General features: G+C 48.8%; 1 protein-coding gene across 1 annotated transcript in view; it reads left to right on the forward strand.

Annotated features, from left to right (window-relative positions):
* The first annotated feature begins 4,250 nt into the window (after window positions 1-4,250).
* Rasgef1c (RasGEF domain family, member 1C) overlaps window positions 4,251-26,650 on the forward strand; it is a 66,191-nt gene continuing 43,791 nt past the window's right edge. The window contains exon 1 of the mRNA NM_001108273.1: window positions 4,251-4,368. The gene's annotated coding sequence lies outside the window, so the exon portion shown is untranslated. The remainder of the gene's footprint in view (window positions 4,369-26,650) is intronic.

Consider the following 26,650-nt stretch of genomic DNA (forward strand, 5'->3'; position numbering starts at 1 on the left):
CACAATGACCAAGACAACTCTTATACGACGACATTTAATCGGGGCTGGCTTATAGTTTCAGAGTTTTAGTCCATTATCATCATGACAGGAAGCATAGCAGTGTGCAGGGAGACATGGTTCTGGAGGAGTGGAGAGATCTACACCCTCGTCCAATATTAACCAGGAAGAGACTGTCAAAGCCCACCCCCACGGTGAAACACTTCCTCCAATAAGGCCACACCTATTCCAACAAAGACACACCTCCTAATAGTATTACTCCCTGTGGGCCAAGCATTCAAACTGATGAGTGTATAGGGGCCAAACCACCATACTCTATGTCAAAATAAAGTTTTAATAGGGGGAAAGGACTGTGGATACAGTTCAGTGGTAGGGTACTTAGTATGTACAAGGCCTTGGATTCAATCCTTAGCATCTCCAAAAGAAAAAGAAACAAGGAAAGGGGAGGAAAGGAGGGAGGGAGAAAAGAAGAGGGGGAAGGGGGAGGGTAGAGGGAAAGAGAGAGAGAATACATCAGTTTTGTTAGCTTTAAACTCTGTCTCTCATAAAGTCTCGGGATGCAGAAATATACAGAGAAGTCTTTGCCAGACTACAGCATGAACAACCTTGGTCCAGTTCCCAGCACTGTGCTTGTGCCTATCTGAAGTCCCAAGAGCAGTCTTCTGCTGTCTGCCTTTCCAATGCAGTTCTGTTTTCCCCGAGTTCCCACCGTCACTGCCAGTTAAGCTTGCAACACTCCAGAACTCTCCAGCCTGCTTTTCCAAAGTCTTCAGATTTCCCCACAGAGCCACTTCCCAAGTCCCGAAGACCAACCACTCATCAGGTTTAGCAACAGCAAACACTCTCCGCAGTTCACATTCTCACTCTCACGAATGAGCGGATGGCAACGAAAGGGAAGGGATGACTCACGTCAGTTCATGGTTTCTGAAGCCTCAGGCCGTGGTCACTTTGTCCTTGGGCAGAGCATCATCATGGCAGGGGTGTGCGATGAGCAACTTGGCCTCATAGCAGGCAGAGGGAGAGGACCAGACCCAGGTCCTGGAATGACCTGCGAATGAATGCCTCCGTGGTTTACACCCTCACAGCCTCCAAAGTAGGACCAGCATCTGGGGACCAAGAGACCGATATAATGCGGACCATTTCATAGTCAGCCTTGCTCATCACAAGGAGGCAGGCTCCTGCCATGGGCCAGTGCGTAGGACTCACAGTCCTGAGCATCTCCGTGCTTCTGATTCTGCGCATAACCATAGATGTGCTAATAACCGTGCCCAACAGGGATGCAGAACCTGCTCTGAGCCTGGAGCCAACCTCAGACAAACTGGAAGAGGCACTGCCTGTGGCTTAGTGTGGTAGAGGAGGGAGGTGACTGGCTTAAGGTAGGACCCAGGAGAATCTGAGTGTCCCAATTGGTATTTTGAAGCAGACAGGTCCTGTGCCCTCTGTAATCTCAACCATCTGCATTCAGTATAGTTCCCACAAAGTCACCAGGAAGACAGGCTTTCGTTGGCTGTGATGGTCACGCACCCTAACAATGTGTCCTTTATGAGCTGTCCCTCCTTCCCTGTTCTAGCCCTGGCTCCCTGGGATTTCCTTCTGCCTCAGCAACCTTCAGTCGTGTCCCAGGTTCTGTTGCCAGGATCCCATCTGGGATAGCATCCTTTATTTAGGGACCAGCATCATGATGGTGCTGGGAACCCATCCCACCCATATCCAGATCCACATTTACTCTATACACACACACACACACACACACACACACACACACACTCATCACACACACATGCACACACATCACACACACGCATCTCTCATACACACACATCACACATCACACACACATACATGCATACATACATCACACACATCACACGCATACAAGCATACACACAGCACACACATACATGCACACATGAACACACACATCACACCCATACATGCACACATGAACACACACATCACACACATGCACTTACACGCATGCACACACACTAACACACACATCACACACATACATGCGTACATGAACACACACATCACACACATATCACACACATCACACACATACATGCACAAACACAAACACACACATACATGCACACAATGAGTGTACACACTCATGCACCCAATGCTTCACAATCACCCTCCATCACATGCATATTGTACATGCAGATGGACCGCATACTGCATACATATCACACACAAATGTTCTGCATGCATATGTACAACATAAACACCACCATGAACCACATACTGCATACATTTTGCACGTGCAGGCTCATACTGCACATATATACACATACTGGCATTCTCGCTTCCTCCTCTTCCCCAGTCTTCACCCAGACTCTGTGGGAAGGCGGGATCCTTGTGTGTAAACAATAAGAGATTGTCACACACACAGAGACACATACATACACACAGACACACACACAAACACACACAGAGACACACACACTCACGCACACGCACACACACCCCTCCTTGTGACTGACTGTGGAGTGACTGTCTCCTAGTGCTCTGCCCTTGTAGTAACGTTGGAGGGCTTTCACCAGACCCAAGAATGGACAGTTTATGGGCTCTGCTAATAAAATGCGTTGGCTGGAGCCCAAAGTTCTGTCATCTTTGTTCTTGCATTTATTGGTGATCCTGTTTGGCCACCTTGCAGGTTGTCAGGCTCCCCTGAGTCACCTGATGCATTTAAGCCAAGGCTGAGGAGAATGTTGCTGAGGTCCCACACAGGCTGTCTATGGCCACTGAAACCCAAGGGTCTCCTTCTTTTACCCCCAAGGACTCTACCCCAGGCTGCACCCACTAGCTGTCTTCAGGAGTTTCCCAAGATTTCCCTTGGCCACATGGTCTCACCACCTGCTGGGAAAGGGTTTCTCAGCAAGCCTCACAGTTGCCACTTACCCAACACCCATCCCTGGGAAACTTCCTCCCCGACGCTCACCAACCCGGAAGCCCCCACTCCTCTCAAGTTCTCCTGCCCTGGATCACTACATCCTGTGGCTTTTCTCTTGAAAACAGCCCTTGTATCTGCCCCGTTTTCTGACCCTGTCTAGGGTCTGTGCTTCTCAGCTCTCCTCTGCCTGCCCCCTCTACACTGGTTCCCGCTGCTTGCTTCTCCTTCGCGTGCCCTCTCAGTGACAACCCGGTGGGATGAACTGTTGTGGTCCAGACCTCTGTAAACGGGAGATGCAATCGGGAAAACGGAGGCAGGGGACTTCTTAGGAGCCCAGGCAGTACAGCTGGGAATATACCATTACCTCCTGCTGGGAATGCCTTAGGCAGAGCTGGCACTAAATTTGTCCCTAGGGCCACACTCAAGGACAAGATCCACCTCTTCACAGTATTGAGGAGGTTACTCAGCCCTGCTCCCATCCACCTTGGCTCCCAGCGTCCCCTCCCCCCCCTAAGAGTCAAAGACTGTGATTTAACTACCCAAGGAATCAACATAGCTTGATTTTTTTATGTTTTAATAACCAATAAACTCTTGCTTGAGTGAATTGAGTTGGGTTTCTGCCACAATTCATCAGGAGGTTCTACCGAAGCAGAAGACAGATGTCCTGACCTCTGCAGTGAGACACGCCTGGATGGAGCCAGGGCAGAAGGTCGCCAGGTCCTGTGTTGGCTCCTTCTTTTCACTTAAAATTATGACCGCCCTCCTTTATCTTTCTAGCATCCCAGTGCCTCCCAGAGCCATGAAATGCGGCTGGTTGTCTGCTATGTCCCTCACTATAGGGAGGAGGGTGTGAGCAGTCTTCGCCCTCCTTTTATACCTATCTTATGCCAATCAATAGGACTCAAGGACACAGACCACCCAAAGTTCAGTGGCGGTTGTAGGAGAGCCTAGAGGAAAGGCCAGGACTCAGCCTTGAAGCAAGTGTGGCCTGCGTTTCAGGATGCCAGAGACTGGTCCAGAGAAGAGGTATGGCCTGGGGACAGTGCAGAGGCCTCGGGGACCTCAGGACCACAGGAGCAGTTTTAGCACGCGGGACTTCCCCCAAGCGAGGGGAGACGAACCACGTTGTGGGTTTCGAGAGGACTCCTGGACACTGGGCCTTGACCCCGGGAGCTGAGAGCAGATGAGAGGGAGGCTTGGGCAAGGCGGTGGCATGCGGAGTGGACAGGGAGGGCAGCCGGCAGCGCAGCGTTGCGCGGACTCGGGCGGCTCCACCCGCGCTTCCCTGAGCGGCCGCAAGGGGGCTCCGCGCTGCTCCGGCCGGGCCAGGCGCACGGGCGGGCTGCGCGCGGGATCGCGGCGGGCTGCGAGCGGGCGGGTAGGCAGCGCCCGGTCTACGGTGCAGCGGCTGGGGCGAGCGCGGCGGGCGCTGCCGATGGGCCGGGCCCGGGCTGTCGGAGCGCCGGGAGCCGGTGAGTAACGCGCGGTCGGGAGACACACCTGCGCTGCGGACAAGGGCGTGCGGGGCGCGGCGAGGTCCGCGCGTGGGGCGCGGCAGCGACGTGGGCGGGGACGGAGGATCGGGCCGCGGGCGGGCACGCGCGGGGCTGACCCGGGGCAAGGTGCGCGCGGGTGACAGTGCTCGTGGCCGGAGCCGCGGCGCGCGTGGTGGGGAGGTGGACGACATGGGGCCGAATGGCGCGGGAGTCCCCCCCCACGCCCCTTCCATACACACACACCTCCCTAAGGCATAGGACGGACGCGGGGTCCCGGGGTGAAGAAGCCCTGCAGTGGCTGGAGGCCGGGGACTCAGCGAAGGGCACGCCCCCAGCCACTTGAAGGAGACCACCTCTCTACACCCGCTAGAGATAGAAACAGCCAGCCTGGGCCCAGAGTCTCCTACCTCATGGGCCTCAGTTTCCCTGGCTCTGAAACGGGCACAGCTAGGTTGACCTGCGATTTGCATGGGAAGGGTGACAAGAGCCCTGGCCTTGTGGGAATCAGAGGACCAGTGTACCCATAGAGATCTGTAGGGTCATGGCATCTACTTAGTACGTGTCCCTCAGGCAGTGGCAGGAAGCAGGATCAAGGATAGAAACAGAGAAGCCCTAGAGAGAAGTGAGTGCTCTGAACGCCACTGTCTGCCCAGCAGCTTAGATGGTGAGGTGGCAAGGTCCCTTGCATTCCAAATGACATCCTCCTGTGATGGTAGGACAGGTAAGAGAGGCCAAAAAGGGTCCTTGGAAAACCCACCTGATGCGCGGGGCTGTTTCCACTTCACAGTCAAGTAAACAGACTCAGAGGGGTGAGAGAACTTGCTCTGGCCATGAAGTGATAGAGGTGAGGTTTCTGGCTCCTACCCCAGTACTCAGCCACTTTGTCAGGTTCCCTAAGAATGCTGTGTTCGTTGACCACCTACTGTGTGCAGCCAGCTCCCTATTCTGAGCACTGTTCCCACACTGGTGTGAGGGCAGATAAAGAAAAATCTGAAGCTGTTTCAGAAGAGCATCTCTAGGAGGACAATAAAACGGGGTAATGGGCTGGAGAGAGGCAGGTAGTGGGACAGAGCCTGGGCCTGTCCCTGGCTAGAGTCCTCTGTGCTGTAAATCAAGAGTGAAGGCCATGGGTAAGGATTGAACAGGTACGACATCCCTGGGGCAAGTACGGGTCATGGATGGGAAGGGCTTTGAACCAACTAAGTCAGCGGGACTGGGGCTTGGATGTTCTCCTGGGGGCAGTGGGCAGTCCTTGGAGGTTTGGAGTTTGACTAGTAGAAGGAAAGGCTTAATGGCAGTTGAAGAGCTGGCAGAGAGGAAGCAGGGTTAGAGTGGTCAGGCAGAGAGAATGCAGACTGGACTAAGAGATCAGAGGTGTAGAGATATTTGGGAGGATTGTGCCCGCCCACCCCTGGCGGCACAGCCACTCAAAGGCCTTCATCCCGGCAAAACCAGAGCCATAAAGAGGCGTATAGAAAGTTGAGGGGCTCAGGTGGAAAGGGAGCCTGGTTTTAATTCAAGTGCTTTCCTTTCCCACTCCCGTCCAGCAGGGGGCGCGTGAGTGCGGGTGGGCTTGCAGAGGTCCAGTCCGGGTGTTTGGGCAAGCCCAACATCTGGAACCTTCTGACCTGTCATCAGGTGTCTCGGGGTGCTCACATTTGTCCTTAACCAAGCCTGGAGTCGGCCGTTTCCCACAGAGAGCTTTATTCCTTTAAGTGGACATTGAGGAGCCTAGAAACCACCATCTAGGTTGGGTGTGCCCATGGCTATCCTGGTGTCATTGAATCTAGATTTTTGTCAGGGGCCCCCAACCAAATCGCCTTTACAGACAAACTAAAAATTCATATTTCTGTCTCTTTTCTCACAGTGAGACCTGATTCCCAAATCATCAATATATTTAATTGTTTGTTAAACCCTAGAAGACGCATAGATAGTTTCACTACCAATCCAAAACTAGTACATAAGGTTTCGGGTGTCCTTGGGGGCGCACCCAGAGCTTGGTGGGTCATTTTCAGTCTGATACGGTTTTGGTTTCGTGAGTTCCCAGTTGCATTCAACCTGTTTTTGCACATCCTTGGTATTCATTATGCAATTTAATTTTAAATCTATAAAATATTTTTATGGCTCAAAGGTCACAACTACATGAAAGCTGTATTTAGAAGTTATTTAGAAGGACAACCCATCCCTGTGTCTTTGTCCCCATCCCATATCAGCGGTAACCATTTTAAATAGTTCCTAGATTAATAGTTCCTAAACAAGTGTCTACGTTTCTTTGTACCAAACAAGCCATCTATATATTATATTAGTATATGTTGCATCCCCCTTTGTACTGTGATAAAAAGTCCACCTGAAAACCAGCTCTCACGGTCTACAGAGACCTTTCCAGTTGTTTTTCACTACTACATATTACTCCACTGTGTGGCCATACCCTAGTTTATTTGTGTTCTGTGTGTGGACCTTTGATTTTTTTTTATTCCAGGCTTTTGACTTTTTTTTCCCCTCGGTCTTTTTAAAAGATTTATTTTATACCTATGTGTCATGTGCGTGTGCGTGCGTGCGTGTGTGTGTGTGCATGTGTGTGTGTGTGTGTGTGTGTGTGTACTATGTGGAGGCCAAAAGCTGTGTTGGATTCTTTGAAGTTAGAGTCAGAGACATTTATGAGCTTGTATTTATCTTTAATTAATTAATTAAAATATTTGCTTGTTTTATTTATTATCCAAAGGAAAGAAAAAGTGTATTCGGGATCATGGTCCAGGGGAGCGCAGTGGAACAAAAAGTCTCCCCTCACTGTGTTTCGGAGTCTGGCAGGGTTCATTGTTGCCACTTTTTATTTCAAAGGTTTCCTAGCTATTCTGCTGTGTTCATGGCATGTAGGGTTGGATCTCCTGTTCACAGTGTGTGCATGTTTCTGTGTGCAGGTGCAGAAGTGTGTGTGGGTGTGTAGGCCAGAGGATAGCCTTGGGTGTTACTCCTTGGGCACCCTGTGTCTTACTGTTCTTGAGACAAACCTAGAGCTTGCCAGTTAGTCTGAGATGTCTGGCCAGAGAGGCCCAAGGATCTGCCTTGTCGGTGCCTTCCCAGTACCGAGACGAAAGACTCCTGCCACCCGGCTGTGCTAACTAACTAACTAACTAACTAAATAACTAACTAACTAAATACATTTCTCAGCCACATTTCTATATTAGCTTCTGGAAAAATGACGTTTTTATGCAGTTGAATTGGAGGAATCATAGATGTTTTTCTGTCTCAAGGCCACCTCACAGGTGAAGCTGTCCTTGAACAGGAGGGTTTTTCCATTCCTCTACCCAGGAGGACTTCACCCGGCTCACTGTTGTTATAAATACTTCTCCTTCCCACTGTATCTCCTAACTGGTTATTATCTCTGCCCATGGTACGTTTCTCTACCGTTTTTTCAGTTTGTTTGTTTGTTTGTTTGTTTGTTTTGTAGATCGTTTGGGTGTAAACTGTATCTTAGTCTCACTGTCCTTTACTAATTTGCAGGTATTCACTACTCCCATCTAATTAGAGCAGCTAATACCCTGGCTTGGGGCTAGAGTTTGTCTGCTCTTCCAGAGAGCCAGTTCCCAGCACCCACAACAGGTGGCTCACAACACCTGTAATTCTAGCTCTGGGGGACCAGGTGCCCTCTTCTGACCTGTGCGGTCACCTGCACTCATGTGCACATGCACATAGGGACACATAAACAACAAACAAATACCCCCCCCCCCCCCCGAGACTCAGTGTTAAATCCTGGATGCAATGGGCATCTTTCCCTTGTTCTAAGGCTGAAAGATGCACGCTTTAGGGCGGACAGTGAGGGAGCTGTGAAGGAAATGCCTTAGTTCATTTTCTGCTTCTTTATAGAATACCAAAACGCCGAGTGAACAGTAAACAGTAGCTGTTGATTTGGTTCATGGGCGGAAGGCTAGGGAGTCCACAATGAAGGCATTGAATTTGTAGGGGCCATTGTGCCTGGTCACCCCACAGCAGAAGGAGGAAAGATGAGAGGGGTGGGGAGGGGGGAGGAGGAGGGAGGGGCAGCTAAGTTGACTTTTCTAATGTTCCACTCTAGAGCTACCTAACCCAGCCTACAAGAATGGCAGCTCATTTGTAAGAGCTGAACACCCATGTTTTTGTTTGTTTGCCTGTTTAAAATTGGATCACTGGGGTTGGGGATTTAGCTCAGCGGTAGAGCGCTTGCCTAGCAAGCGCAAGGCCCTGGGTTCGGTCCCCAGCTCCGAAAAAAAAAAAAAGAAAAAAAATAAAATTGGATCACTTACCTCATTTTTGTGACCAAAAAAAAAAAAAAAAAAAAAATAGGGTCTTACTATGTAGCCCTGGCTGGCTTGGGACTCAATCTGTAGACCAAGGTGACCTCAAACTCACAGATTCACGTGCTTCTGCCTCCCATGTTCTGGGATTAAAGACATGTGTCACCATGCCTCGCCCCCAGGTGCTACCTATACATTTAGTACTGAGGGTAAAGTTTCTGGCATATGGCCTCTGGTAGACGCCCTGACACAAATCATTCATCTGTTCCTATTTTATTGGAAATGTTCTGTTTTTCTTGAAGCATGTGTCTTCATATAGCAGTATGTTATTTCTCCTTGGCACTGTTGGGACGGTGAGCCCCATTAGGGGATTCCCTAATGTCAGATCTGGGGCAAAAGTGAGGTAAATGCAGTTGAATTGCAGTCCCCGGCCATTCCTGAAATCAATCCCACTCGGCCATGAAGCGTTCTGTTTTCATGTTGGTTAGTTATTTCTGTGTGACAGCTTGTCTACGGCAGCACATGCTCATGACCCCTCAGAACTGGCTCAGAGCAGGTGCTGGCTGGCCAGAGTGAAGCCCCACCCCCGCCCCACCCCCAGGACCTACTCACCTCTCATTAGGCCCCTCCTTTTTAACACATTGGAGAGGGAATCAACACACAAACTCCGCAAGACACCTTCAACCTTCAGTGGTCATCCACAGTTTCCAGGGGTCACCTCCGGGTCCTTGTCACAGGGCAGCCTTCACCAAGACTACGTTACTCCACTAAGCTAGTTAAGAAAGATCACAGGGCAATGTCCTGACAGAGCAAAACACAGCCACATCACATAGCCATGGACACAACTTTCTGTCACCTTTGATGTAATTCACTAGTTAGGGGAAAGCGAGAATTCCCACCCACTCTCCAGGGCGTGGCTTACAAGCGAGGGGTGGTTGGGTGCTATAGAGATGGGCCACTGTGGTACTCCATTTCAGATTGCTACTGTCTGGTTTTGCCAGAGGGCCCTGGTGTCATCCCTTGCTTGGACCAATCTTAGCCTATGACAGTTTCTTTAAGAGTGCATAACCAGTGTTTCTTTCTCTCTGTATCCCTGACTCTTTTTTTTTTTTTTCCCGGAGCTGAGGACCGAACCCAGGGCCTTGTGCTTGCTAGGCAAGCGATCTACCACTGAGCTAAATCCCAACCCCTGTATCCCTGACTCTTGAAGGACTGACTGGCTGGTTGTAAAATACTTGAATTTCTTTCCTAAACTCGTTAAGATGGGAACTTGGAGACATCGCCAACCTTGGTACTTGGGAAAACTTCATAAAGAACAGTGTACTGTGTCTACATTTACACCACTCTGTTTACATTTGAACCACTGTGGAATATTTGCCATGTCTTACTGCTAAGTATCTGTTTTCCCTGAACGAATCGAGGGCATCATTGGAATAAGTGCACCACTTGAAAGCCGATAATTCAAGAGACTCGAGTTAGTACAAACGAATCGGGCAGTTTAGGAAGCAGCTCCGAAAGATGACAGAAAGTGGATTCCTCAAAGATCATCCAGACCCCTCTGGTCTCAAGGACAGAGCAGTGGTTCTCAACCTTCCTAGTGCTGTGACCCTTTAATACAGTTCCTCATGCTGTGGTGAACCCCAACCATAAAATTATTTTGTTATGCTACTGCACATCTGTAATTCTGTTATTGTTATGAGTCATAATGTAAATAACGGAACGGCAGGATATCTGGCATACGACTCCAGAATGGCCGGGACCCACAGGCTGAGAACTTTATAGAGAAGAGAAGGAGGAGGGGTGCAGGGAACTTTGTCATACTGTTTTGTTTCATTTCATTTCGTTTTGTTTTGTTTTGTTTTGTTTTGTTTTGTTTTGTTTTGTTTTGTTTTGTTGAGACAGGATTTCTCTGTGTAGCCCTGGCTGTTCTGGAACTTGCTCTGTAGACCAGGCTGGCCTTGAACTCATAGAGATTCGCCTGCCTCCGCCTCCCGAGTGCTGGGATTAAAGGTGTGCACCACCACCACCCAGCCTTTGTCAACTTTTTTATCCTTCATCCTTTTGGGAACATTAACTCAAGCCATACCTTGTGTTTGTTGATCCGTCTGAGGGCTGTTGCACAGGGCATCGGGTACTCTAGGTTTTGTAAATCTGACACAAGATTGCCAGCATTTTAACCATGTAAATGGGAGCTTCTTCTTAGGATTAAGAATGCCAAGCAGCAGTGAGGGCATGTAAACTCCCCGAAGGAATTAAGCAGAGGCGGGGAGGAAAAGGGAAGTAACTATGTTAATGATCCTCAGACACCTTCCTGTCCATTCTGGGACCACTTGAAGCCACCACTGCTCTGAGCAGCACCCTGGACTCTTCTCAGTCTTTCCTCTGTTGTCTCAGGGACAGCGTCCCCCTGCACAGAGAGAGCGGTTGTCCAGCAATTCACAAGGATGTGCGTTTGCAAACATGAGCACTCCAGAGGGTTGTAGGTGAACTCCTCCATATATCACAATTAGACTCTAGGAAAGGCACCATGGTTCCAGAGAGATTAAGGAGGGTTGACGAGACATCAGATGTGGGGCTGGCCACAGGGAGAGTGACCTTGTCCTTCTGTTATGGATTTGAAGGGAACCCCATCTGTGTGAGCCTCCAGCCAGCAGCATCTGGCTGTATGTTTGTTGTTGGTGCTGGGTCTTAGGAAGCTACAATGATGCCTGGGAGTGTTTACACTTCAGTGTTGCATCGTAGTATGGAGTGCTTCTTGAGTGCTACTCCCTGCCGTGCCCTATGCAAGGTGCCAGGTCCTTGTGAGCACCTGTAAAGGTCGTGTGTAAAGGGGGAAACAGATGGTAGAGAAATCCTCTTTGGGAAAGGTTAATAAAGTTGGGCAACTCCTAGTGAGACTGACCAGAAGAGAAACACACACACACACACACACACACACACACACACACACACACACACACGGATGGACAGACAGACAGACAGACAGACAGACAGACAGAGCAAGCAAGAGTGAGAGAGAACAGGTCACCAATATCAAAAACAAAAATGGGAGACATCATTTCAAATAACTCTCTCTCTCTCTCTCTCTCTCTCTCTCTCTCTCTCTCTCTGTGTGTGTGTGTGAGAGAGAGAGAGAGAGAGAGAGAGAGAGAGAGAGAGAGGAGAAAGGAATAACAAGGGTTTTTTAGAAAAATACCAAGACTTTGATACTTGATGTAGAATGGACAAATGCAGTTGCAGCTTACCAAAAATAACACAAGAAAGAGAAAACCTGCACAGCACTATTTTTTTTTTATTAAAGAAATTGAACTTATAATTAAAATTCTCCCTAGACAGAAAATGTCAGGCCCAGGAGCCTTCTACAGTGAATGCTATCAAATATTTAATAAAGGAACTCCATCACACCTTCGTTCTGTCAGTAAAACAATTCAGATACTGGCAAGGACATGGGTGACAGAGACCCTTAGTGTCCTTGGGTAGGGGTGTGCGTTCCTAGAACCAGTTTGCGAAACTACTTAGTGAAATTGGTCCTTGCTGGATAGACTTGCAAGGCAGTCGTCCTGCTCCCGTGGTGTCTGTCCACAGAACTGAGTGAGTTATGATACCTGACTCACCACAGCAACAACTGGAAACGATGTACTCGCATGTGTTAGATTAAGAAGTAACACTTTGAGGATGAAGTCCTTGTTGTAAGATGTAAAAGCTATACAAAGTAGTGTTGCGGGATGCCTACTTCTGAGAGAAGATGTAGGGGTAGGTAAATGAGGTTTTAAAGTTCCATCTAGCAAAATATACCGATAGCTTGACCTTGTCACACCTCCATCACAACAGCACATCATTTGTCATAAATATAAATATATTTTTTTGTTCATAAAAAGTGCTTTAGTAGGAGCTGGGAAGACGGCTCAGTGGGCAAGAGTGCTTGCAGTATGAGCATGAGTAAGACCAAGGTTTGAATCCCCAGCGCTGATGTTAAAGAGAACACAGTCAGGCACCGTTGTCACCACAGTATTTCGGGGTGGAGACCTAGGGATCCTGAGGAGCTCACTAGCCAGACAGCCTAGCCAGAAAGGGGAGCAGCAACGTTAGTGAGTTTTAGGTTCACTGATTAACCCTGTTCCAAGGGAATAGGGCAAAACCAATAGAGAACATTCAATATCTGCTTCTGGGCTCCAGACGTGCACACATGTCGCATGTACTTACATACGAATACAACATGTGCGCGCACACACACATACATACACACTAAAAAAATTAATTAACCAATTTAATTTAATTTTAAAAAGTCTTAATGCCCTATACTTTAGATCTGGGGTAGGGGCATAGATGACTGCTGGCTAGTCTCTTGTCGACTTGACACAAGCTAGAGTCTTTCTGCCCCAACTTGCTTTCTGGTCATGGTGTTTCTTTGTAGCAATAGAAACTCCAATTAAGACAATGTCTAATAATAATTACTGCTTGAATGGGCAGAGAGCCCCTAGGTTTCTAATTCGCTACTGTGATTCATGACATATGCTACACATTCAAGCAAAATATTGTGACATGATCCTTTCAACAAGAGTCGACTGTCCCTCATCCAAGATGCCTGAAACCAGAAGTCTGTGCTTAAGGGATCTTTTTTGGCAGGGTGGGATTACTTACATATACATAATGAGGCATGATAAGAATAGTATCCAAGTTTAAACGGGAATTTCCGGTATCACTCGAACACATAGCTGGAAGATCATTTCCTCTCCCATTGATGCCAGACAAGTCCATCCTCTTCTATATATGCAGCTGGAGCCATGGGTCCCTCCATGCGTACTCTTTGGATGGTGGTTTAATCCCTGGGAGCTCTGGGCGGGGGGAGGCTTGTTGGTTTGAAATGTTGTTCTTCCTATGGGGTTGCAAACCCCTTCAGCTCCTTCAGTCCTTTCTCTAACCCCCATTGGGGTCCCCGTGCTGTCCAATGGTTGGCTGCAAGCATCCTTATCTGTATCAGTAAGGCTCTGGTAGAGCCTCTCAGGAGACAGCTATACCAGTTCCTGTCAGCAAGCACTTCTTGGCATCAGTAATAGTGACTGAGTTTGGTGTCTACAGATGGGATGGGCAGTCTCTGGATGGCCTTTCCTTTGGTCTTTGCTCCACAATTTGTCCCTGCATTTTCTTTAGACAGGAGTAACTCTGGGTTAATATTTTTGAGATGGGTGAGTGGCCCCAGCCCTCAACTGAGGGTCATGCCTAACCTCTGCATATGGTCTCTACAGGTTCTCGCTCCCCTTTGTTGGGCATTTCAGCTAATGTTATCCCCATTGGGTCCTGGGAGCCTCTTGTTTTCCTGGCATCTGGAACTTTCTAGTGGCTACCCCCAAGTTCCCCAACAGTGTTCAGCAGTGTTCAGTTCAGTTTCCTGACTCTCTCTACTTCTCCCCCATCTTCTCCCACATATGGTCCTGCCCCCCCTTTCCCTTCCCCTCCTGTCTCCCTCCCAGGTCCTCCTTCTCTCTACCTCCTGTGATTATTTTGTTCCCCCTTCTAAGTAGGACTGAAGCATCCACACTTTGATCTTCCTTCTTCTTGACCTTCCTATGGTCTGCGTGTTGTATCGTGGGTGTCCCAAGCTTTTTTCCTAATATCCACTTATCACTGAGTGCATGCCATGCGTGTCCTTTTGTGACTGGGTTACCACACTCAGGAAAATATTTTCTAGTTCCATCCATTTGCCCTCCAATTTCATGAAGTCATTGTTTTTATACTGTATTTTCTAATGCGCCTTCATTTCGATGTCACTTATCACATGACATCAGGTGTGGAATTTTCCACTTGTTGTTTGGCCGGTGCTCTAAAAGCTTTGGATTTTGGAGCAGACTTTGGACTTCTAGTCTGTAATAAAGCATCCAGATGAGTCCCCACACACCCTCTTGCCATGCTCTCTCTGGACTGTTCTCACTTAGGATACCACTGACTCATGAAGCCACGTGGCCAAGGGGCCTCTCCGCTGTAAGGTTTGAGTGTGGACCCAAGGTGCTCCCAGGTGTGTGTGTCGGGGGCGGCGGGGCGGGGAAGGAGCCGCCGTGGGAATTACCTTAAGGGAAGCTGATATGGGGTTACGATGCCCCCGCTGTCTTCAAAAGTCAAACCAAATATGTGTGTCTGGGGAAGGAAAGAGTGTTAGGTTCTAGCATGGAGGACTCTACCCATTCTGCTTCAAGCACTGGGCCACTCTACTCTCAGTATTCTCAATGGCTGGGGTGAGGTGGTATAGCAAATGTGCAGGGATTCCGGGCCGCCTTTCTTTTTTACCTTTAAAGCATTTATTTTGAGATTGGCTTATTTGCATTCATTTGTGGGCTTCAGCACTGCACTACCTCGCACACACACACAATAGGCAGTGATGATAGGCACGGGTTCCTCTGCTCCATCTCCTCCAATGTGACCATTTCTTTGTTCTGGGACCCTTCAGATCCCTCCTCTCTGGCCAGTGAGGCATGCTAACCTAATTGTTGTAGATGGAGTGACCCCACTGTGCTACAGAACAGAACGCTTTCTTTTTTTTTTTTTTTTTTTTTTTGGTTCTTTTTTTCGGAGCTGGGGACCGAACCCAGGGCCTTGTGCTTCCTAGGTAAGCGCTCTACCACTGAGCTAAATCCCCAGCCCCCAGGACGCTTTCTTACCACCCCACTGCATCTTCACATTCTCTATCTGAACCTCCCTTACCCAGTCATCCCCATGGTTCCCTGCCAGCCTCCAGCAAACTCCATGCACAAGAGATGGACCAGCAAGGGGTGGGGCTGAGCCACAACAGACAAGACGGTCTCACTGCACACTCTGTTTCCAGGCCCTGGCCACTATGCTTTTGGACTGGCTCTGGGTCCTCAGAGGTCAGTCATATTCTGTAGCCCCCTAGAGTAATTTGCTATCTACTGGTGACACATTCCCATCAAACGGTTTAACTTCCCAGCACCTCAGTATCTGGTAAGAGCATCCATCAGTCATCTGGGAAGTGGCCATGTCTGGGCCACACCAGAGCTTTCCCCAGCTTAGTGCTTCTGGCTGTGGGGCTGCTTTGACAAGCCCTTTAAGGATAAAAAATGGCACACACAGAGGTCTTGTGAGCCTGTGCAAGGCAGATTGCGGGAAAGGCTTAAAGAGGCTGCGATGACAGAGTGTGTGACAGCTGCTCAGGGGACAAGAGTTGCAGGTCCCCAGTGGCCTGTGGTTTGCAAACAGATGTTTGGGCATGAGCGCAGCCAAATTGTATAGCACTGGGGGTGATGGAAGGGGTGCCAAGTGCTTCGGGTTACCGTTCTGAAACGTTCTTGGGGAAAATGTACTTCTATTTTGCAAACAGCAAGCCTAAGAAGGAGGAACAAATTAGGTTATTGTGCCGTAACCAATTCCGTGCGCAGAACCGTTGACAGAGGCACATTTTACATAATGAGCGTGATCAGCAGGCTGCCACTCACCTTAATGAGGAGAAAGAGCGACGGGGAGCCTGGCATCCCCTCCTGCCACCGTCTTTTCCGCAGCTCAGACAGGGACCAGGACCCAGCAGGTCTGCCTGCCAAAGCCCAAGGTGACACAGTATTCGGGCTTGCCAGGACTTCCAGGAAGAAAGTCATAGGCCCTCCTCATTCCCCCCGCAACCTTCTCTTACAGGGAATTTCAAAAACATGGAGGAAAGAGATTGGATGTAAGTCACACTGTCCCCATTCCCCAGCTCCCAGAGATGTAAGCTCCCAGCTCACTTTCGTGTGTGTGTGTGTGTGTGTGTGTGTGTGTGTGTCTGTATGTATGTATGTATGTATGTGTGTGTCTCTCTCCTCTCTGTGTTTCTCTGTGTATGTCTCTCTCTCTCTCTCTCTCTCTCTCTCTCTCTCTCTCTGTGTGTGTGTGTGTGTGTGTGTGTGTGTGTGTGTGTGTGTGTGTGTGTGTGTGTGCTGTACCTGCAGGGCCAAAAGAGGGCATCAGATTCCCAGGAGCTGTGGTTGTGGATGGCTGTGAGGAGTACAAATTTTAATCCCCTGATCCATCTCTCCAACCTCCTCCAATCTATTTTGACTTGTTTCATTACTCTCTCATCCCTTTATCTTGTTTTTCTAATGTCTTTTGGGTTAGTTGTGTATTTGTAGCTCTATCTAATGTCCTTTATTATCTCACTTTAACCCTTTATCAGACTGTGTCAGTGCTTAAGGGTCATAATACACAAGTGCCACCCAAACAGAGCCTTCTTAAAGATGCGAAACACACTTATTTACTTCTTTTTATAATTTTATTTTGGGGAACTTCATATAGGAGCCCTGTGTGTATATCTCTCCAAGCCTCCCATCCACAAAGCCTCATTTTCTCAAATTTCCACCTGCAGGTTTGTGATCTCCCCTTTAGTATTATTAAAATACTTGTTTGTTATTTGAGTTTCCAAGAGTCAGGTATTCACGGATGTTTGTCTAGGTCCCTCCGTTATGGTCTTACAGTCTGGTGCTGGGGCTGAGTCCCATCTGAGATTGAGGGTCTCCTTTCAAGCTCATTTGACTTATGATACAATTCACTTTTATTTTGTTTTATGTTTTTGCAGCTTCAGAATTCATGACAGCTTGCTTTTCCAATATGAGAAAGCCTTAGTCTAGACTTTCTTTCAAATCTCACCTTATCAGGTTAGGTTTGCCGAGGACCTCCTCCCTCTTGATTAACTCAGTCAACTGATGAAGGGCCTTAATTCAATTTTCGAAACTCCCTTCCTCTTTGCCAGAGAACATAACCTAATCACAGGAGTGACATCCGTCATATTGACAGGCCCTGCCAACACTCAAGGGTAGAAGATAATACAAGGGGACAATGCAAATACACCAGGGTGAGAATTTAGGGCCATCTTAGAATTCTCCCCACTGCAACATCATTAACGCAGCACATCTCATCTTCAAATGATGCTGCACTTCTTGCTAAGGCGTGTGAGCCTGTGCCAGTGCTTCCAAGGCTCCCAGTCTTTGCACATGTGTCCGTGTCCTACGACAGCCTAATAAAGTGCCACCAACCAGGATGCCATAACACAATAGAAATATGTTCTCTCACCCTTACAGTAGCATGAAGGCCAAAAGCAAGATGACTACAGGGACTGGAGAGATGGCTAAGTAGGTAAAAGCACTCATTGCTCTTGTAGAGAACCCTCCTCATTCAGTCCACAGCATCCAAGTTCACAACCACCTGTTATTCCAACGCCAGGGAATCCGGTGTCCTTGTCCGGCCTCTATGGGCACCTGTGTTCGAATGTACACACGGACATATACATATAATTTAAAAAATAAAATATATTCTAAAAGGCGACATAGTTCTGGTGCCCCTGGAACCTCTTCTTGCCCTCCCCTTAGCTTCCAGTGACTTCCTTGGAATTCTTTGTGTTCTTTGATGTGAAGCCACAGCACTGTAGGCTCTCATCCGTGTCGTAGCATGTTCCCTCTGTGTGCCGGGGTGCACGGATGTTCCATTCCTCTGAGGATCTCTAGTTCATCCTCATTCAGGGGATTCAAGTCAGCTATGACCCTGTTTCCATAGAAGACCCTATTTTGAGGTTGTGGGGGCTGGGACTTCAGCTTCTGTTCTGTGTAGAAGACACAATCCAGCCTTCACCATCACCCTCTCTAGTCCAGGTATCCCTAACCCCCACACTACACTGTAATTATTTGCATCAAATGGCCAATTATAGTTAAAGGACACAGGCAGGGTGTCTCTCATCCGACATACTTGGGACCCAGAAGTATTTCCAATTTCCAATTGTTTTCAGATTTGGAACCTTTACACTTCCATAGTGGGATATCGTCCACCACAAGACTCACTAATATTTCTATAGTACTTGAACACACGCAGCCTGGAGGAAATGCTAGCCAATGTTACTACTAATGTGTGCACATTCCAGAGTGGGGCTTCTCCACTTGAGGCTTCATGTTGACATGTAAAGTATTCAGATTTTGGAGCAGTTCAGATTTCTGGATTAGGGATCCCTGACATATATTTTGATGAGAAGAAGTTCTGATCCCAGATGGGCGTGGCCAAGCAGGTGGGTGTGGCCTAACAGCTGCTTCCTGTGGCCCATCTTGTTGTCTATGGTGTCAGACATGAAAGGGCTCACCTCCATCTTCTTCCTGTGTTCAGGGGATGCCTCTGCCAAGGTACCACGTGTTCAAAACCTGAAAGTCAGTGTGTACAACGATGTTTTCCAATGTGGCGGCTTTTATTCATGTCTCCTCATGGTTGGAACTCGCACCTTTAGTATAAAGGGACACGAGCATAAGGGTTTGCAAACTGGAAACCTCTGTCTTCTGGTGTGTGTGCTGCTGGCCTGCATATGGTCAACGTCATCAGGAGAATTTACCGAGCTGGCTCGGTCCTATGTGCATCCCAGGCTGTAGATGATATTTCAGTAAAAACGACGTCGTACGAACAACCGAGTCTGACAATGGAGCCAGAGGTACTAGAAGTGCATGGGTTTGTCATGTAGTAGCCCAGGGGTCAGCCTGGGACAGAGACTTAGTTCCTTAAGTTTGTAGGAAGAGACCCAGGACCCGGGACAGTAGCATCTCCCGTCTGACCGTCACTGCACACTGTAACTGTGTCATAGTGTCAGGCTGACGGTGTGGACTGTGAAAGGTTGCCCAGGCAGCCTAACTCTGCAGACTCTAAGGCAGGGTGTGCACGGTGGTCTGACTCTGAAAACCGTAAAAGCACAGTGCAGTTGCGGCTAGTGCTCCGACTACCTGAGCCCTGGAGCTCATGGTAAAGGCAGCTGCGATGCGGCACTGGATTCAGAAAAGAGGGCGCCCAGGGTGGCTGTAATTGGGAGGTAGCCGAGGGGCTACCTTTCATGCCAACTCCGGCTTTGACAAATGGCTTGGAATCCATCATCCCTGCTCTTTGTCATACTCAAATGTGCCCTAAATGCTCCGACGCGTTATTACCTCTGCAGAGTAATAAGTGGCTGGAGGGAGAGGAAGCCACATCTGCTGCCTTTTAGAGTAATTGGCTGCCTGGCTTACTCCCAGAGCTGTGTGAAGTCTCAGCACCAGCAGGCTGCCTCCTCCTGGTGGCAACCCAGAGAGCCCAGGCTGTGGTGCACACACAGAGAGCAATGGCTCCACCTCCATTCAGTCACCCCTCCATCTTCCCTTGCCTTCTCTCTCTCTCTCTCTCTCTCTCTCTCTCTCTCTCTCCTTCCCTTCCTCCCTCCCTTCTCTCCCTCCTTCCCTCCCTTTCTCTCTCCCTCTTTCCAAACTGAGAGCACCTCTTTTCTGTTTGTATAAAATGATACAAGCTCATTGTTGGAGGGAAAGGCAGAAATGCAGATGTGGGTAACTCAGAAAACAAAGCCCTCACTCGCACACCACCCAGGTAATTGAAGACACCTCCAGTCTTTCCTCCGGGTTGCATGGAGGAGCAGGTTTTTCTGTCATGAAGATTCTGTCCTAAGCATAGCTTGGTTGGTTTGGCTTTTCTCAGTGATCTGTTCGACATTCTGCCCCTGGTGTCTGAGTTCCTTCCACAGCTGTGGGCTGTTCACTTGCCTACCCAACACCCATGGCTGGACTGACCGATTCCCACTGCTCAGGGCTGTGGTCCTGTTTTTTTGCAGTTGACAGCTGCTGCGTTGGCCGCCTTCTTTCTGAATTAGGTCTTCAGGATAATCACTGGGTCCAGGCTCAACGGTATCGGTTCCAGCTGGCTTTCATGCTATTCTACAGAGTAGCTCTGGAGGAGGGGTTCCTCAAAACCTGAGATTATCAGACTTTGGGGTTCTCTATGCCCTCAAGCTCCTCTTCCCTGACTGCATCGCTGGGCCACTGACCAGCTTCTTCCTTTCTGACCCATTAAGTACTTTCACTGAACTGCCAAGATCCCTCCCATTTCAGGACTCCCTCCTGTAGCTCACACCTTTCCAAGCCCATTCCAGTTCTTTTGTATAGTCTCCCCTAACTGAAACATGAACATGGCATAGTACTCTGAAAGGTTTATGTGTTGAAGGTTTATACCCCAGCTGTCATTGAGAAGTGACTAGATGATCAAGAGGCTAATTTTATCAACATGCTATGAAGGGTGGGGTCAGGCAGGGGATGTCCTTAAAGGATATATCATGCTCTGGCCCTGGAGCCAAGGACTTGTGTATTATCAGTGATCCCTACCGCCATCCAAACAATAGCATGACTCAGTGTTTTTTTTTTAAAAATATTTATTTATTTTAGGTATATGAAACACTGTAGTTGTCCTCAGACGCACCAGAAGAAGGCACTGGATCCCATTACAGATGGTTGTAAGTCGCCATGTGGTTGCTGGGAATTGAACTCAGGACCTCTGGAAGAGCAGCCAGTGCTCTTAACCACTGAGCCATCTCTCCAGCCCCATGACTCAGTGTTTTATCTTCTAACCTTTCCAGCTTGCAGCTCTTTCTTGCTACCTCCTTAAGTCCAGTTCATTCCAGATGGAGACTCTCCCTCTGACCACTGCCCATTCTTCACTCTGAGGTTGCTCTGTGGCTTTGATCAAAGTCACTTCCATGCTTCCCCTTGCTTCCAGGTGAGGGTCCACTCTCACCTTGTTCCAGCCGTAATGACGTTGCTCAGCTTGCTCTCCTCTTTGGACCATGGTACTCACCTGCCTTCTCCTGCCTCTCCCACAGGCCCATGTGCGCCCTCTCTCTTTTCCCAGGATGTTCATCCCATCCTGGTTCCTGCTGTTAAGTTCTAGATCAGAACTCACTTTCTGTATGTAAGCCTGTGAGGATGGGGTCATTAGTCCCATTTTGCAGGTGATGATGTAAGAGAAAGTGGCCTCCCCAGGGCTCCACAGCCAGCAAGGACCCCATATTTTCCCTCCGATCAGCCTGCGTGAAGCCACTGCATTTCTTCCGTGCTTTGACTCCGGTGGGTTTCCTTAAAAACTCATGTTGAGGGGTGAGGAAATGGCCCAGTCCATACAGTGTTTGCTGCATTAACATGAAAACCTGAGTTTGGGTCACTAGCATTCACATTAAAATTAATTGATTGATTAGTTAATTAATTTTTTAAAAAGCCAAATCAGCCAGATGACTCAGAGGTAAAGGTGCTTGGCACCAAGCCTGATAACCTTCCTGTTTGAACCCCTGGACTCTGACAGAGGAAGGACAGAACCAACTTTCCCAAGTTGTCCTCTGAGCTCCACAGTTAACATGGCGCGCACACACACACACACACACACACACACACACATACACACACACACATACACACACATACACACACATACACACACACATACACACATACACACATACACACATACACACATACACACACACATACACACACACATACACACATACACACATACACACATACACACATACACACATACACACATACACACACATACATACACACACATGCACACACATACACACATATACACACACATACACACATACACACACATACACACATACACATACACACATACACACACATACACACACATACACACACATACACACACATACACACACATACACACATACACACATACACACACATACACACATACCACACATACCACACACACATACACACATACACACACATACACACATACCACACACACATACACACACACATACACACACACACATACACACATACACACACACATACACACACATACACACACACACACACAAACACACACACACACACATCCCCATTTCACAAATAAATGGAAAGAGAAGCTATGCACAGCATTGCATACCTGTAATCCCAGATCCGGGCAGGCAGCAACAGGCAGAGACAGGAGGCTCCCTGGGGCTTGTTGGCCAGCCAGTCCTGCTGAATCTGTAAACTCCTGGTTCGATGAGAGACCCAGTCTTTAAAAAACAATGTGGAGAGCAATTAAGGAAGACACCGGATATAGACCTCTGACCCCGGCTTGCATGCACACATGTGTACGCTGGAATACACAAACACTCACAAACATGTACATGCATGTGCACGCACGTGCGCGTGCGCGTACACACACACACACACACACACACACACACCACACCACACCACACACACTGGCATTGCAATTTGATTCCTGATATAACAGTCTAGGAAGATGGTGGACCTACGAGAAGTGTTTGGCTTACATCATGGAGAGGATAACGGCACTCTAGCAGCACGGAATAAACTTTCTCAGTGAATTCATAGCCACAAGCACAGGTATAAAGCAAGACGGCCCATGATGATCTGTCTTTTATGCATGCCTACCCAGTCCTCTTTCCCACCATGAGAACAGACCCTGCTCCTGGACTTCTCCTTCAGAAGCATGAGCCAACATCACCTTGTCTTTATAAATTACTTAGTCATGGGTATTCTGTCATAGAAATAGAAAATAGACTGAGACACCTTCCCACAGTCCAAACCTGACTCCGTGTAGCCCTCACTGGATGGGAGCAGTACTTTCGAAAAACATGCTGGTCTCTAGAGCGTGGCCATTAGGATTTTGTTACAGGTGTGGACACCTGACTCAAACAAACTCAAGCACAAAAGGCAAACCTCTTTGCTTCTTAAGTTCACTTCTGTGAATGACGTCTAGAATGGACTTCAGGAATGGCTGCATCTATGACAGGCTGGTCTCAGCCTGTTTGATTCTTGACATTCCCAACAAGGTGCGATAGCTTCACTCTCGCCACCCATTCTTCCCTTTGACCTCAGCGGGACAAGAGAGGCTCTGTCCTCACCATCCAAGTAAAGACCCCACGCCTGAATCTCACGTCCACCTCAAACTCACATAACATACCCAGGCGGCTTGTTGCCATTGGCATTGGGACTGTGTGTCATCCTGTCTTGAACCAGAGAGGAGGATAAATAGTTCTGTTGTCCAGAGGGAGAACAGATGATGGGCAGGCGGAAGCCATAGCGGCTGCGACCCTGGGCAGCTGCAGCAGGACCAAGGCTTGGCAAGGGACCCAGAGGCAAGCTAAGTTCTTCCTGTGACACCCAGGGCTCACCCCACACAGCCTCACTCTGTGCCCGTGTTTCCTGCAGCCTGGTTGGGAAGTTCGAGCAGTGGCGTGCACTGAGGGCCTGCATTGCTAGAGCTCAAAGGAGGCTAAAAGCGGAGACACTTAACAGGCTGTCTCCTCGGGGAGGCTGCTGGAGCACGGCAGGGCACTCAGTGAGTTCAACTTGAATAATAAGGGACAGAGACAAGGCTGGGAGGGGAACGGAGCAGGCAGAGTGGGCACGGGGGACTCTGAAGGCATCTTCTCCTAGGAGATGTTTCCGGAAGTAATCTACTTAGCTGTGCCTCTTTATCCACGTCAGGGTCTTGCCTGTCACCCCAACTCCACACATGCTATTAAAAATTACCACTCCTTGGAATCCCTTTGCCTGGCCCTCGAACTCTTCCTTTAAGAGGCCAGGTTGGCTAAGGTGAGTCAAGCGTCAGAGGCCAGGCCTTGGGCTGTGTAGAACCCAGGACAGGTAGATAGGATTGTCCCCTGCCTGATTGCAAGAGCTGGCATCTCTAGGGTGATGGTGTTTCTAAATTCTATCATTGCTGAATCTATTTTGGAAGCGCACGCACACACACACACACACACACACACACACAGACACAGACACACAGACACACAGACACACACACAGACACACAGACACACAGACACACACACACACATACACACACACACACACACACACACACACACACACACACACACGAAAGCCAGGACCCTTTATTCCTGGTGCAGCTCAGCCCACACAATAGCCACACACACCCCCCCCCCCCAGCTTTTCTGTCCTGGCAGAGCAGTCTGGGTGTGATAGATGGCTCCTGAGCTGACCAGAGGCCCCGTGCTGAGCCCAGAGCTGCGGAGATGTGGCCGGAAGTCATTATTCTGATGACAGGATTGATGGACCTGGGTGAGGCCCCCGTCTTTGCAAGATTAAAGTGGGCACTTAGCATGGCTGAATCAAGTGCCCTCCAGGGGACTGTCTATCTGCCAAAATGCCTGCAACGAGTGGGGAGGGCGGCTTTGCCTTTTGCCTCTGCCTCTAGGGCCCACCTGCTGCACTAAGACCCAGACTAAGGGCATCCCCTTCAGAGACTGAAATCCAGTAAGGTCTAAAATGCACCCCAGCAGCTGTGTGTCTTCCAACCCCTTGTGGGAGAGCATTGCTGCCTCTCTGGGTCAGGCTAAGAACCAGTTACGATAATGCCATCAGTCACTGTCTTCGCCATTCGCCATTCGTAGGTATTTATTGAAATGCACTTTAAAACGCATGTAGTTAGCACTATTTACCCTTGGGCAGACAGATATCATGGGGAGGCTAAACACTCATTTTAAAATGTAATTAACAGGGCATGTGGCACAGGGAGCGCCCGGCCCCAGGGAGTGTTCCTTAACTGGCTCCTTCAGCCCACGGGCACCGAAATGGAGTACCCTGAAGGTTCTCGAGCCTAAAGCTAGTCTCTCAGCATGACTTGGGTCACAGCACTTATGAGAGACCCAAATGTAAGGCTTTTCAGATCAAAGGACCTGGTTGTGCTGAGTGTCAGAGATCTCAAGACTATTTGGGGAGTTGCTCCCCCAACCCCCAACCCAGTCAGAAACACAGACCTCACTCCAGGAAACCCCAAACCCATTTTCAGGAGATGCACAAAACCTATTACTACTCTAGGTCCATAGGGGGCGCTTAGACTGACCCATCACCCCCCGTTCCTGCTGCAGGCCGCAGTGCAGCCTACTCTCTGCCGAAGCCTCAGTTTCCCTTCTCTCTGGCTGCGGACGGCAACACAACTGCCTTGCAGCAAGAGAACACGTTTTAAGTATTCTCACCATGTACGGCATCCGCCTGAGTCTATAGATGTGGTGTGGCAGCTATCCTCATTTGATAATTATATATGTTGAAACTTCACATTATATCCCACGGACACGAACAACCATCTTGAGTGAATCAAACATTATAAACAATTGTAAAGTACACATCAAGGGGAAAATAAGATTATCAAAATGTAAAACGGCGTTTAAAAAAAAAAAAGTTGCGTTGGAGAATATCTAAAGGAGTGGTAGAACACCTGGAGTTCCGGTACCGTGCCTTGATCTTGTCAGGAAGACATATTCCCCAAATCACCCGTACGTTTTACACAACCCTCGTAAACAACCTTGGGGGAGTTCTTTGGAAATTTTGACCAGACAACCCTACAATTCACACGGAAACTCCAGGGTGTCCGGATAACCGACTCTTGAAGGAAAAACAAAGTTGGGCGCGCATGTTTCCTAACTTGGGAACTTGCGAAGAGCACAAAGCTGGTGGGAAAGGCTGGGCGCTCCGCGACGGAACTGCAGCCCTATTTTTCTGCTCGTAAGCCACTCAGAAGGCAGAGGCGGGCAGATCTCTAAGTCCGAGGCCAGTCCTATCTACAGAGCAGGTTCCGGGACAGCCAGGGCTACACAGAGAAACCCTGTCCTGAAAAACAGACAAACACGAAAGGAGGATGAACACCTTTTAATATCAGGGCCGAGGGCACAAACCAGCAGGTCCCTGGGATTGTTCTGCCCAGACAGGATAGCTTAGTTGATGAGCCAGGGAGAAACTGTCTCAAAAAGCATGGTGTGTGGAAATGAGGGATGGCTCTCCAAGGTAACCATTCACACACGTGTGCACTCACGGGAACACACACCAAACTGTAATAACCAAGACACAGTGGCTCCGCCACGAGGAAAGACACGCATAGGAATGTCCCTGAGCAATGGGAGAGAAGCCAAAGACTATACCAAAAGACACGGAGTTCTACATCTCCTATGGTGGGCGGAATGGTGTGTCCGCTTCATTTCAGCACATCTTACCCTGTTTCAGCAAACTTAAGGGAGGGAGGTTGGTGGTCGTGTCTTAGTGCACACACTGGGTGTTGGCTGTGGATAATGGCTTCTCTGTCCTCTGTAACCTAGGCTGTAACCTAGGAAGGGGACGGAGCCTAGAATTCTGTTTGGAGCTTCTGGGGGTGGG

Source organism: Rattus norvegicus, chromosome 10 (genome assembly GCF_036323735.1).
Source record: "Rattus norvegicus strain BN/NHsdMcwi chromosome 10, GRCr8, whole genome shotgun sequence".
NCBI classification, from domain to species: domain Eukaryota; kingdom Metazoa; phylum Chordata; class Mammalia; order Rodentia; family Muridae; genus Rattus; species Rattus norvegicus.